Source organism: Schistocerca gregaria, chromosome 5 (assembly GCF_023897955.1).
Source record: "Schistocerca gregaria isolate iqSchGreg1 chromosome 5, iqSchGreg1.2, whole genome shotgun sequence".
NCBI lineage: Eukaryota > Metazoa > Arthropoda > Insecta > Orthoptera > Acrididae > Schistocerca > Schistocerca gregaria.
In genome coordinates, this window is record NC_064924.1 from 50,320,141 (window position 1) to 50,332,927 (window position 12,787).

Genomic DNA, 12,787 nt, shown 5'->3' on the forward strand with positions numbered 1-12,787 from the left:
GCTTTCTGGCGTTGAAATGTGTAAGTTCTGGCCGGGGGGTTTATATACGGAGCATATTGTAAATGATCCACTCTCTGTGGCTAATACTTAAATGTTGTTGGTGGTTGTCTTACTCGTGGAAGAGAGCAGCATCTCGGGTCTGGTAAATATTGCGCTCCCATACCTTCTGTGAGGGGTCTTCTACTGCCAAGCTCATTCCTTTGATACTGCGTCTGTTTGCTGTTTCATGTCTATGCGTTTCCTGCTGGTATAGTCCGTCCCACTTTTCTGATTGGCATAGTTGCGATATTACATCCTCTTTATTTTTAGTGATTCCCTCGACGTTCAGGCGGACGATCGTCAGGGTTGGCCCTGAAGAGGACCTGTTTTTGTTTTTGGCTTTTTATTGCATTGGTTTCCGGTGGTGGAAGGTTTGGCCGTTGTCCGATTGGGCAACGTTTCCGGGGAGCGCCGGCATTTTACTTTCTTCTATGTATCATGTAAGTAAAGTGCACACGTGGAGGCACCTTCCTTGCTCCCCACTGTCATAGACAAACATTCGATGTTGCAAGTCCCACTGCTCCATAGTGACTAAGTAAATGAAATGGCGTCTTGTGCGGATCAGAACTATACCCACCACGACCACCTCTGACCACCGCGCCCTCAGTACTACGCACCGTCCGTCTCCCATGTGTCACCTTGTACAAAAACTTTCTCTTCGGCTAATAGATCAATGGGTTTTATGTTACAATAATCGATATAAGACCCTCCTTGGCTGGATGTAGTTCTAGAGAATGATAATGAAAGATTGAAGTCTGCAAGTTTTGTGACAGGCATTGCATCTTTAGGCAGCCAGTGTTCAGTTATGCACATTACTGAAGCGTTTTTTAACTCGTCAGTAAATAAAATTTCAAGTTCACGTTGTTTTGTAGTGATAGGACACTCTGGTGAATGAGCATCAAATTAGAAGATTTTTTTAGTCTTTGGCATATTTAATTGATCATTTACCTTTATCTTGTCAATAAAAAATCGCCCAGGTGTACTGGAAGTACTGTTTCCCTTTTCCCTAATATACTTCTTCTATTATCATCAGCTGCAATTTTTTTTTCTGTGCCTGGCTCCTCTGTGACTTGTTCAGCTGCTCCAGTTGTTGATTCTGCTGTTGATGAGTTTGCTGCTGGTGTTAGAGCGTGGTTTCCAATTGGTAGAGCTGTTATTGCTTTCGTTGTTTTTGTTGTAACTGAATATTATGGCATTTGGTTTCTGTTGTTGTTGTTGTTTTTGGTGGTGGTGGTGGTGGTGGTGGTTGACGTCTTGTTGGCGTTGTTTTGGGTGGGGGTGGGGCAGTCCAGCATGATTTTGCTTTTGAGTGTTTGATGCCTGGTGTTGATAATTTCGTTTATTTTTTCGACAAGCAGTTACTCCCCATGTTGTTAAAGTGCAATCCATGTAATGAATGGAATCAGCGCCAAATATTTTCTAACACTTAAGAGTTGTACATTTCCGAAATGTTTGCAAAGGAATGAAATTTGTTGGTTGGCGTTGATTATTTCTTTATTTATCCATGGCCAAGACGGTAAGTCATGCCGATGTGGGATGTTCAAGACTAAACATTTGTGTGTGTGTCAACTGTACAAAGCACCTTTTTAGTTCTTGTTTTGCTTTGTGAGTTTCGTTTTTGTACAGGTCATTTGACTCACCAAATAGTCTTCAGAGGATAAGTCAGCAACGCCTGTGCTTGCAAACTTCCGACGTAGAAGCAAGAGGCTTTATATAAGCGATTTGTACACTGGATTGACCGTTCCGAAGGCGAGCAAATCCACGACCATGACAGTCAGCCATAACAATTACTTTTCTTCGTTCGGGTTTCTTTGCATGTTTAGAAGGGCCGCCAGCATTATAGCCAAAACATTTAGTATCAGTGCTGGACAAACACTTGGTATTTAAGTCAAGCAGGTGTTCAGGTCTTTCAGACACTCGTAATATTGAGTTGTTAAGCATTCTTTCGGATTATCACTCTGCGTATTTGTAGATTCACATTCAGCTCGCAAAGGAGTTTTATCACATGCACAATGTTTCCTATCCTGCACAGTTGATTGCACACTGAATCTGCTTGTGAACACGATATTAGGCTCATTTAATAAGTTTCGTTGGGAGTGTGGCACTTTGGTTTTTTTTTCACTTTGCTGTAATTTCGAGGTTATTGTGAGGCAATTTCGCTGTCGGTTCACAGTTTTCAGATGTAAGTTTTTTTAGTTCGCTCATTAGGACATTGATGGTTGGTTGCAGTCGACTTATGCGATCATTTAACTTTCTGATTTCGTCACTACAATTTGCGTACACACTGTTTTTATCGGTATAAGTTCCACTTCTTTTCGTTAGAACACTATGTATACCAACACTAGGCGCCATCTTCTGTGCCCGATCCTAATGTCTTCGAAGATGAAGATTTACTGTATTCTCGGAGGAACTGTGACCTGAGATTATGATGTTTGCTGCCATCTCTTTGTCAGACTCGCCGAAAAAAGACGCTAGATGGTGAATTTAATCAGGTTTGGCATTGTGGTAAGCCGGGGAGGTTGGATCCCACAACGAGTGCCTTTTGCGAAAAAAGTTTTACTGTATTACTTTTGTGTATTTGATTTTGTGTTATGGACGAATATGTTTCCTATTTATTATTAATTGAAAATGCAACTGTTAGATTCGTTTTTTGAAAAGGTTAGCGATTTTTGTGACACAGATGCCCTGTATATTTTCTTTTTCACAGTGTCGCCATTTGTCGTCTTACATTCGCTTATTTGTCTGTCTAAATTGTCAGTTGTTTTGGCTATGTAGCCATTGTTTACGGCAATGCTTTTTATTGTATCTCCCTCATTCCTAAGGGCGGGAACACACTTGGCGTTTTTGTGCTCGATGTGACAATGATTTCATTTTGAAGCTTTTTCAGCATTGCAGCCTCCTCCATTTTATTGTTACAGGTCTCTCGGTTTTCTTGTTTTCGAAGCACAGGATGAAATTTCATTGACACCCCTGGTGAGGTATGATTCGCGATAGTCTCTTTTGGAATGAAATATCTCTTTAGAGTCCAAATTCGGCAGTAAATTATCAACTGAAGAGCGTTGAAAACCACACTGTCACTCTTGACTGAGAGACACTTGTTCTCCACATTCACCAGTGAGCTCTAAGTAGGTGAAAATCTGTATTCAAAACTATTAAAAATTTTATTAAACTGTCTCATTGCCATCTTCGTGTTGGTCTCACTTCGTAAGGTATTGTTCAGTGTGGTCTCAGAATTATCGAGTAGATTGCTTTTGGGGTTTGTTATCTTCAGCTTCTTGTTTTTTCCTTTCCAGTTTTCTTCTTCATGGTAAGGCAGTGTTGCTTCAGTTAGTTTGTTCTTCACAGCTTGCTTTTAATCTTGTTTTTCCATCACAAGTGGCGCGAACAGTTTTGTTTCCTCGCCCAACCAGGTCAAATGTTGAAAAATGAATTTGTCTACTCGTAAAGGTAGCTTGTCAAAGCCCATTGTCTTCAATTTTGAAAAATTGTCCTTCACTCTCTGCCGACGAACGAATAGGTGAAGGAATATGGAAAGAAGCATACATCACAGCTGTCCATGGTGGTATATAGTACACCAACTCTTTCAGAATCTCTTCGGCATTAGGAATGTTGTATGGATTCTCATGAAAGAGATTGTCATCCTTAGTCTGATTCGCGATGACTTCAGCTTCATTGTAGATAAGTTTTGTCCTATCAATCCACGCGTTTTCAGTAGATTCCTTAGAGTTCAAAATTGATTCCAAATGACAGTCATCATGGTTTTTTTGTCATAATCTTTGTTTTCGTCAATATGTGAATGACGTGCACCACCTCTGATGATATCAAGGTGGCACTGATGTTCCACTGATGAATATTTTCGACCGTACTCATCAATACCGAGACGTTCACTCAACGCAACAATCAAAAGCGAGTGCAAAGCACTTTCGATATGACGAAAATCTGTCATCATGTAAATATGGGCCAAAACGCGAAGATAAAGTTGTTTGACTTGTGATTTACCTCTTGAGAAGCATTTCCACCTTAATATCATGACCAAAAAATTGTTTAAATCTATTCTCAAACAACACGAGGGTAGAACTACTCTTTCATGCAAAACAATATGGCTGTAACACCTATTCAAATAATCTATTAAGTCCGAGTAGTTGGCTATTGCTCTAGAAATGGCAACCAACAAAGCCTTGCCAAAATCAGTTAGCATGATTTTTGGTCTAGGAGCTCCAGATCTGACGGTTTCCATAAAAAAAAGACAAGAGTGATTCGTCATGCCTAGAGGATATCGTCTAATAAGTTGGGCAGTTGATTGATGATCGATTGACGATATTTAGATCTTGACTAGTGTTTACTTCGCGGATGCACATGTACTGATACTGGTATATGTACTTCGACTTAATTTCCACACAGTCAGTTCTGTTCGATGGATCCCCAAATCGTGAAATAGCTCGAGATGCAACGCCACCTGTAGCATCTACTGAATCGTATACACTGCTATGGATTTGATGACAATTTTTGTGCAACTGACTTCGGTCTTTCAGTCAATATATGCAGAAGACTGGGTCCAATCCGATTGCGTGAATTTCGTCCCAATGGGTTGTTGTTGTTGTTGTTGTTGTTGTTGTTGTTGTTGTTGTCGTTGTCGTCGTCGTTGTTGTGGTCTTCAGTCCTGAGACTGGTTTGATGCAGCTCTCCATGCTACATTATCCTGTGCAAGCTTCTTCATCTCCCAGTACCTACTGCAACCTACATCCTTCTGAATCTGCTTAGTGTATTCATTTCTTGGTCTCCCTCTACGATTTTTACCCTCCACGCTGCCCTCCAATACTAAATTGGTGATCCCTTGCTGCCTCAGAATATGTCCTACCAACCGATCCCTTCTTCTGGTCAAGTTGTGCCACGAACTTCTCTTCTCCCCAATCCTATTCAATACTTCCTCATTAGTTACGTGATCTACCCACCTAATCTTCAGCATTCTTCTGTAGCACCACATTTCAAAAGCTTGTCCAAACTATTTATCGTCCATGTTTCACTTCCATACATGGCTACACTCCATAGAAATACTTTCAGAAATGACTTTCTGACACTTAAATCTATACTCGATGTTAACAATTTTTTCTTCTTCAGAAACGCTTTCCTTTCCATTGCCAGTCTACATCTTATATCCTCTCTACTTCGACCATCATCAGTTATTTTGCTCCCCAAATAGCAAAATTCCTTTACTACATTAAGTGTCTCATTTCCTAATCTAATTCCCTCAGCATCACCTGACTTACTTCTACTACGCTCCATTATCCTCGTTTTGCTTTTGTTGATGTTCATCTTATACCCTCCTTTCAAGACACTATCCATTCCGTTCAACTGCTCTTCCAAGTCCTTTGCTGTCTCTGACAGAACTACAATGTCATCGGCGAACCTCAAAGTTTTTATTTCTTCTCCATGGATTTTAATACCTACTCCGAATTTTTCTTTTGTTTCCTTCACTGCTTGCTCAATATACAGATTGAATAACATCGGGGAGAGACTACAATCCTGTCTCACTCACTTCCCAACCACTGCTTCCCTTTCATGCCCCTCCACTCTTATGACTGCCATCTGGTTTCTGTACAAATTGTAAATTAGCCTTTCACTCCCTGTATTTTACCCCTGCCACCTTCAGAATTTGAAAGAGAGCATTCCAGTCTACATTGTCAAAAGCTTTCTCTAAGTCTACAAATGCTAGAAACGTAGGTTTACCTTTCCTTAATCTAGGTTCTAAGATAAGTCGTAGGGTCAGTATTGCCTCACGTGTCCCAACATTTCTACGGAATCCTAACTGATCTTCCCCGAGGTCGGCTTCTACTAGTTTTTCCATTCGTCTGTAAAGAATCCGCGCTAGTATTTTGCAGCCGTGACTTATTAAACTGATAGTTCGGTAATTTTCACATTTGTCAACACCTGCTTTCTTTGGAATTGGAATTATTATATTCTTCTCGAATTCTGAGCGTATTTCGCCTGTTTCATACATCTTGCTCACCAGATGGTAGAGTTTTGTGAGGACTGGCTCTCCCAAGGCTGTCAGTAGTTCTAATGGAATGTTGTCTATTCCCGGAGCCTTGTTTCGACTCCGGTCTCTCAGAGCTCTGTCAAACTCTTCACGCAGTATTATATCTGCCATTTCATCTTCATCTACATCCTCTTCCATTTCCATAATATTGTCCTCCTCTTCCATTTCCATAATATTGTCCTCAAGTACATCGCCCTTGGACAGACCCTCTATATACTCCTTCCACCTTTCTGCTTTCCCTTCTTTGCATAGAACTGGGTTTCCATCTGAGCTCTTAATATTCATACAAGTGGTCCTCTTTTCTCCAAAGGTCTCTTTAATTTTCCTGTAGGCAGTATCTATCTTACCCCTAGTGAGATAAGCCTCTACATCCTTACATTTGTCCTCTAGCCATCCCTGCTTAGCCATTTTGCACTTCCTGTCGATCTCATTTTTGAGACGTTTGTATTCCTTTTTGCCTGCTTCATTTACTGTATTTTTATGTTTTCTCCTTTCATCAATTAAATTCAGTATTTCTTCTGTCACCCAAGGATTTCTATTAGCCCTCGTCTTTTTACGTACTTGATCCTCTGCTGCCTTCACTACTTCATCCCTCAAAGCTACCAATTCTTCTTCTACTGTACTTCTTTCTCCCATTCCTGTCAATTGTTCCCTTATGCTCTCCCTGAAACTCTGTACAACCTCTGGTTCTTTCAGTTTATCCAGCTCCCATCTCCTTAAATTCCCACCTTTTTGCAGTTTCTTCAGTTTTAATCTACAGGTCATAACCAATAGATTGTGGTCAGAATCCACATCTGCCCCTGGAAATGTCTTACAATTTAAAACCTGGTTCCTAAATCTCTGTCTTACCATTATATAATCTATCTCAAACCTGTCAGTATCTCCAGGCTTTTTACATGTATACAACCTTCTTTCATGATTCTTGAACCAAGTGTTATCTATGATTAAGTTGTGTTCTGTGCAAAATTCTACCAGGCTGCTTCCTCTTTTATTTCTTAGCCCCAATCCATATTCAACTATACGTTTCCTTCTCTCCCTACACTACACTCGAATTCCAGTCACCCATGACTATTAAATTTTCTTCTCCCTTCACTATCTGAATAATTTCTTTTATTTCATCATACATTTCTTCAATTTCTTTGTCATCTGCAGAGCTAGTTGGCATATAAACTTGTACTACTGTAGTAGGTGTGGACTTCGTATCTATCTTGGCCACAATAATGCGTTCACTATGCTGTTTGTAGTAGCTTACCCGCATTCCTATTTTCCTATTCATTATTAAACCTACTCCTGCATTACCCCTATTTGATTTTGTGTTTATAACCCTGTAGTCACCTGACCAGAAGTCTTATTCCTCCTGCCACCGAACTTCACTAATTCCCACTATATCTAACTTCAACCTATCCATTTCCCTTTATAAATTTTCTAACCTACCTGCCCGATTAAGGGATCTGACATTCCACGCTTCGATCCGTAGAACGCCAGTTTTCTTTGCCCTGACAACGACATCCTCTTGAGTAGTCCCCGCCCGGAGATCCGAATGGGGGACTATTTTACCCAAGAGGACGCCATCATCATTTAACCATACAGTAAAGCTGCGTGCCCTCGGGAAAAATTACGGTCGTAGTTTTCCCTTGCTTTCAGCCGTTCGCAGCACCAGCACAGCAAGGCCGTTTTGGTTATTGTTGCAAGGCCAGACCAGTCAATCATCCAGACTGTTGCCCCTGCAACTACTGAAAAGGCTGCTGCCCCTCTTCAGGAACCACACGTTTGTCTGGCCTCTCAACAGATACCCCTCCGTTGCGGTTGTACCTACGGTACGGCTATCTATATCGCTGAGGCACGCAAGCCTCTTCACCAACGGCAAGGTCCAAGACATCAGCATTTGGTAAATTTGGAGGAATCATGTCTCCGAAAGACATATTTTTCGCTTCATCATTTCGCCAAAGAGCTGCAGGCATCCTGGTATCAACCAACTTAGCAGCTACCTGTTGTCTTCTCGTGCCACGAAGTTGTCTTTTTTTCAGGTGATTACTATCGTCTGAAAAGTTTGAAAGTCTGCAGTTTAGAATAATATTGTTGCCCTTCTTTTGTATTCTTCAGAGCAATCCCTTCGAAAACCAACCAACAAATCGGTCCATTCACGGCCGCCTGTATTAGAGGCCGGAGTCTTCAAGCTGACAACGTTGTAGCCTGTGACGTCAGTAGGCCGGCTAGCGTGACCAGCTAGGCCGAGACAGCAGTTTAGATTTCGTAGAATGCAGACGACGTGTCAGATATAAATACGCAATCACTTTCTTTTTTGTAGATTTGGTCCCTATAAATAACACATTAACATGTTGTTGTTGTGGTCTTCAGTCCTGAGACTGGTTTGATGCAGCTCTCCATGCTACTCTATCCTGTGCAAGCTTCTTCATCTCCCAGTACCTACTGCAACCTACATCCTTCTGAATCTGCTTAGTGTACTCATCTCTCGGTCTCCCTCTACGATTTTTACCCTCCACACTGCCCTCCAATGCTAAATTTGTGATCCCTTGATGCCTCAAAACATGTCCTACCAACCGATCCCTTCTTCTAGTCAAGTTGTGCCATAAACTTCTCTTCTCCCCAATCCTATTCAATACCTCCTCATTAGTTACGTGATCTATCCACCTTATCTTCAGTATTCTTCTGTAGCACCACATTTCGAAAGCTTCTATTCTCTTCTTGTCCAAACTAGTTATCGTCCATGTTTCACTTCCATACATGGCTACACTCCAAACAAATATTTTCAACATAGAAAAGCTAATTTCTCGCAGTATTACGCCGACTTTGCCGGAATTACGCATTTTATTCTCGTTTCCTTGCGATGATGAACTTTTCAATAACTCACATGTGCTTCATAGCAGTACATTACGACGTTTCTTACCCGAAATTTGTAGATACAACTTCAGCAAACAATTTTGTGAGGTGCCTACTAACATTATTTGCAGACTTGCTATAATTGCAGTCTGTTATTTGAAATGTGTTATCATGTTACTTCCTATATAAATGACAGACTAATATAAAAGTTTCTGACAGCTGCAACATATCTTTCACACCTTTATATATTAGGGTGGCATAATAATAATAATAATAATAATAATAATAATAATAATAATTTTTAACGAACGTTTTTTGTGTTTTGTTCATTAGTATGTTAGATTTTCTTTTAAATCACAGGTCATACACAATCTATTTAAATACTTTCACACATCTTTCTGAGTAAGGATGAACTGGGGACCTTGCTGTAGGATTTGCATAAGAAGCATGACTGAAATTTATCAGTGCATTAAATTTTATTTCAAGGTGGCCACCTCCTGCTTGCCAGTACTAATCAGAGCACTTAAGGACTGTGGTTATGGGTAAGAAAGAAGTATCATAATTTTGTGTCAAAAGTTATGTAATGTTTTCAATTTTCTATTAACTTCCTCCTTCTTGGAACATATTAAATGATCATTTTGGAGTTTGGTATAATTATTTAACAGTATGTTACACATAATGGAAACCATCTTTTTGTAGATACCAGTAAGTGGCCTTCCACACAGACATGAATCTGTTACAAATATTTGCAGAGAAACATGTGATTCAAGTCCTTGGCCAACCAGATTGAGTAATAACTGCTTTTGATTTTGACAAGTAAGGAATTTTGTTTCATAATCTTCAAATATTAAAAGCTGGATAACTGTATATACAAAAGTGCCAAGTTCCACAACAATATCTGATGGCACAGTCAATCCACTTCGGACAAGGTTATCAAAATATTTATCTGTAGTGTGTGTGTGCCTAAAACAAAATCAGTGCATGCTGTACAACTGAGCAATTGTGTTGTTTTGTGTGCTGCATAACCACAAACATACAGAAGCACAGATTGCTGTACATCAACATTTTCATTGCCTATGTTGTCCAAAACACTTACAAACGGATTCACATCAACATCTGTAGACATTACATCTGAGATGCTTATGTCACTCATTATTTCTGGAGAAAATTTTACTGGGCCATATTTTGCAGACTTTATTCTCAAAACACTCATTAAATGCAACTTCTTTTCAGCTTCAAATACCTGGGTTACAGAAGCATTGTAGTTTTCACCCGATAATTAACAATACCTACTAAACTGTGATTCCAAATTATGGGTTTGTAGTTTTCCCGTCAGAAGATACTGCACACCTACACCACTGAAAGAATATTCAACAACTTCTTAAATAACAGAAGTACTCTGATACAATGCCTGATGTGTGTCTGTGGTCAGACAACTGGTAATGTCCAAAGCCCTCCATCTCTCTAACCAAGCCAAAAATTTGTCAATAAATTGAAGATTGTCATCAGAAGCACTAGTGAAAGGCAGAAAATTAATTTTGTTTGTGAATTCTCTTTGTACAGTTACTTACATTAATAATTTTCTACCAACAGAGAATTATTTCAACTAAGTGTACAGTTCCTGAATTTGCACCATACTCAGCTTTTAAGCCTGCAAGAGTTGTCTCATTGAAAATATTGAAGACAAGATTGACGTTTTGACTTTCTAAGCTATTGGGATACACTGATTTGTGGGTCAATTGAGGAGCTAATTTCAAAAGCTGGTTGAGTTCCTTTTTGTATAGGTTCTCAATATCTAAAAAAAATTGTCATTAGCAGATTATTGGATGTTGAGTCAAAATGGGGAAAATTAAATGTTCTGTCATTGTCTGTCTGGTTCAACCAGTTGTTCCTAATACTTTTTAACAAATGAACAGTGTCAAACATTACAAAGACAGGGGAACTACATGACAGAAAGGGATATGGACTGCTGGAATTTTTTACCAATAGTGAAAAAGTATTCCTGTTAATTCTGTTGTTATCAGATGTAACAACAACAACAACAGTCAGACCACATGAGGAAAGAAACTGCAACACTTTAAGTGTTAATTTTATGGAGATCTGAGCTAGACAACTGTTTGACAGGAACCAAATGAACAAATTCCTTGAAACTGCCATATAAACATGATGTGAGGAAGGTGAGCACAGTTCTTGCCTCAGGTGGGGCATTATTTTCTGCATATCCATGGAGTTTCCCCCTTTAAACTGAATACATGGCCGGACATAAATTTCATCCACTTGTAGAATTACAAATTTTTCTCTCTCATCTAATTTATCCACAACAATTTTAAGAAAATGGGCATTTTGCGATTTATTGGTTGGACAAATCTTCAGTGAAGACGGAAGCTGCTGAATGTGTTTCACATGTGGTAAAGTAAGTAATCCACTAGAGCGGAGTGCTGTACAGCATTCTGGAGATTGGTTGTAGATGATAAATGCATGCATCATCATATCAACCGAATGTGTCCGCTTATTCATTGCCAACAAATCTATCTGTTCCACCAGAAACAACAGTGTGGCACAGCAATTTGGATTAGCTTCTGAATGCAGAATAAGTTTCTTTACAATATTCTTTAATTCATTTAAAAGAGAACTAAAATCGGGTGTGTAGCTGTCACAGTTGATATCTCTACTCAAAATATTTTCTACACTCCTGGAAATTGAAATAAGAACACCGTGAATTCATTGTCCCAGGGAGGGGAAACTTTATTGACACATTCCTGGGGTCAGATACATCACATGATCACACTGACAGAACCACAGGCACATAGACACAGGCAACAGAGCATGCACAATGTCGGCACTAGTACAGTGTATATCCACCTTTCGCAGCAATGCAGGCTGCTATTCTCCCATGGAGACGATCGTAGAGATGCTGGATGTAGTCCTGTGGAACGGCTTGCCATGCCATTTCCACCTGGCGCCTCAGTTGGACCAGCGTTCGTGCTGGACGTGCAGACCGCGTGAGACGACGCTTCATCCAGTCAAAAACATGCTCAATGGGGGACAGATCCGGAGATCTTGCTGGCCAGGGTAGTTGACTTACACCCTCCAGAGCACGTTGGGTGGCACGGGATACATGCGGACGTACATTGTCCTGTTGGAACAGCAAGTTCCCTTGCCGGTCTAGGAATGGTAGAACGATGGGTTCGATGACGGTTTGGATGTACCGTGCACTATTCAGTGTCCCCTCGACGATCACCAGAGGTGTACGGCCAGTGTAAGAGATCGCTCCCCACACCATGATGCCGGGTGTTGGCCCTGTGTGCCTCGGTCGTATGCAGTCCTGATTGTGGCGCTCACCTGCACGGCGCCAAACACGCATACGACCATCATTGGCACCAAGGCAGAAGCGTCTCTCATCGCTGAAGACGACACGTCTCCATTCGTCCCTCCATTCACGCCTGTCGCGACACCACTGGAGGCGGGCTGCACGATGTTGGGCCGTGAGCGGAAGACGGCCTAACGGTGTGCGGGACCGTAGCCCAGCTTCATGGAGACGGTTGCTAATGGTCCTCGCCGATACCCCAGGAGCAACAGTGTCCCTAATTTGCTGGGAAGTGGCGGTGCGGTCCCCTACGGCACTACGTAGGATCCTACGGTATTGGCGTGCATCCGTGCGTCGCTGCGGTCCGGTCCCAGGTCGACGGGCACGTGCACCTTCCGCCGACCACTGGCGACAACATCGATGTACTGTGGAGACCTCACGCCCCACGTGTTGAGCAATTCGGCGGTACGTCCACCCGGCCTCCCGCATGCCCACTATACGCCCTCGCTCAAAGTCCGTCAACTGCACATACGGTTCACGTCCACGCTGTCGCGGCATGCTAC

General features: G+C 41.2%; 1 long non-coding RNA gene across 1 annotated transcript in view; it reads left to right on the forward strand.

The window, feature by feature from the left end:
• The window catches only part of LOC126272326 (uncharacterized), a 40,775-nt gene extending 33,565 nt beyond the window's left edge, over nucleotides 1-7,210 (forward strand). The window contains exon 3 of the long non-coding RNA XR_007549210.1: nucleotides 6,430-7,210. This is a non-coding gene — a long non-coding RNA (uncharacterized LOC126272326). The remainder of the gene's footprint in view (nucleotides 1-6,429) is intronic.
• Nucleotides 7,211-12,787: the final 5,577 nt, after the last annotated feature.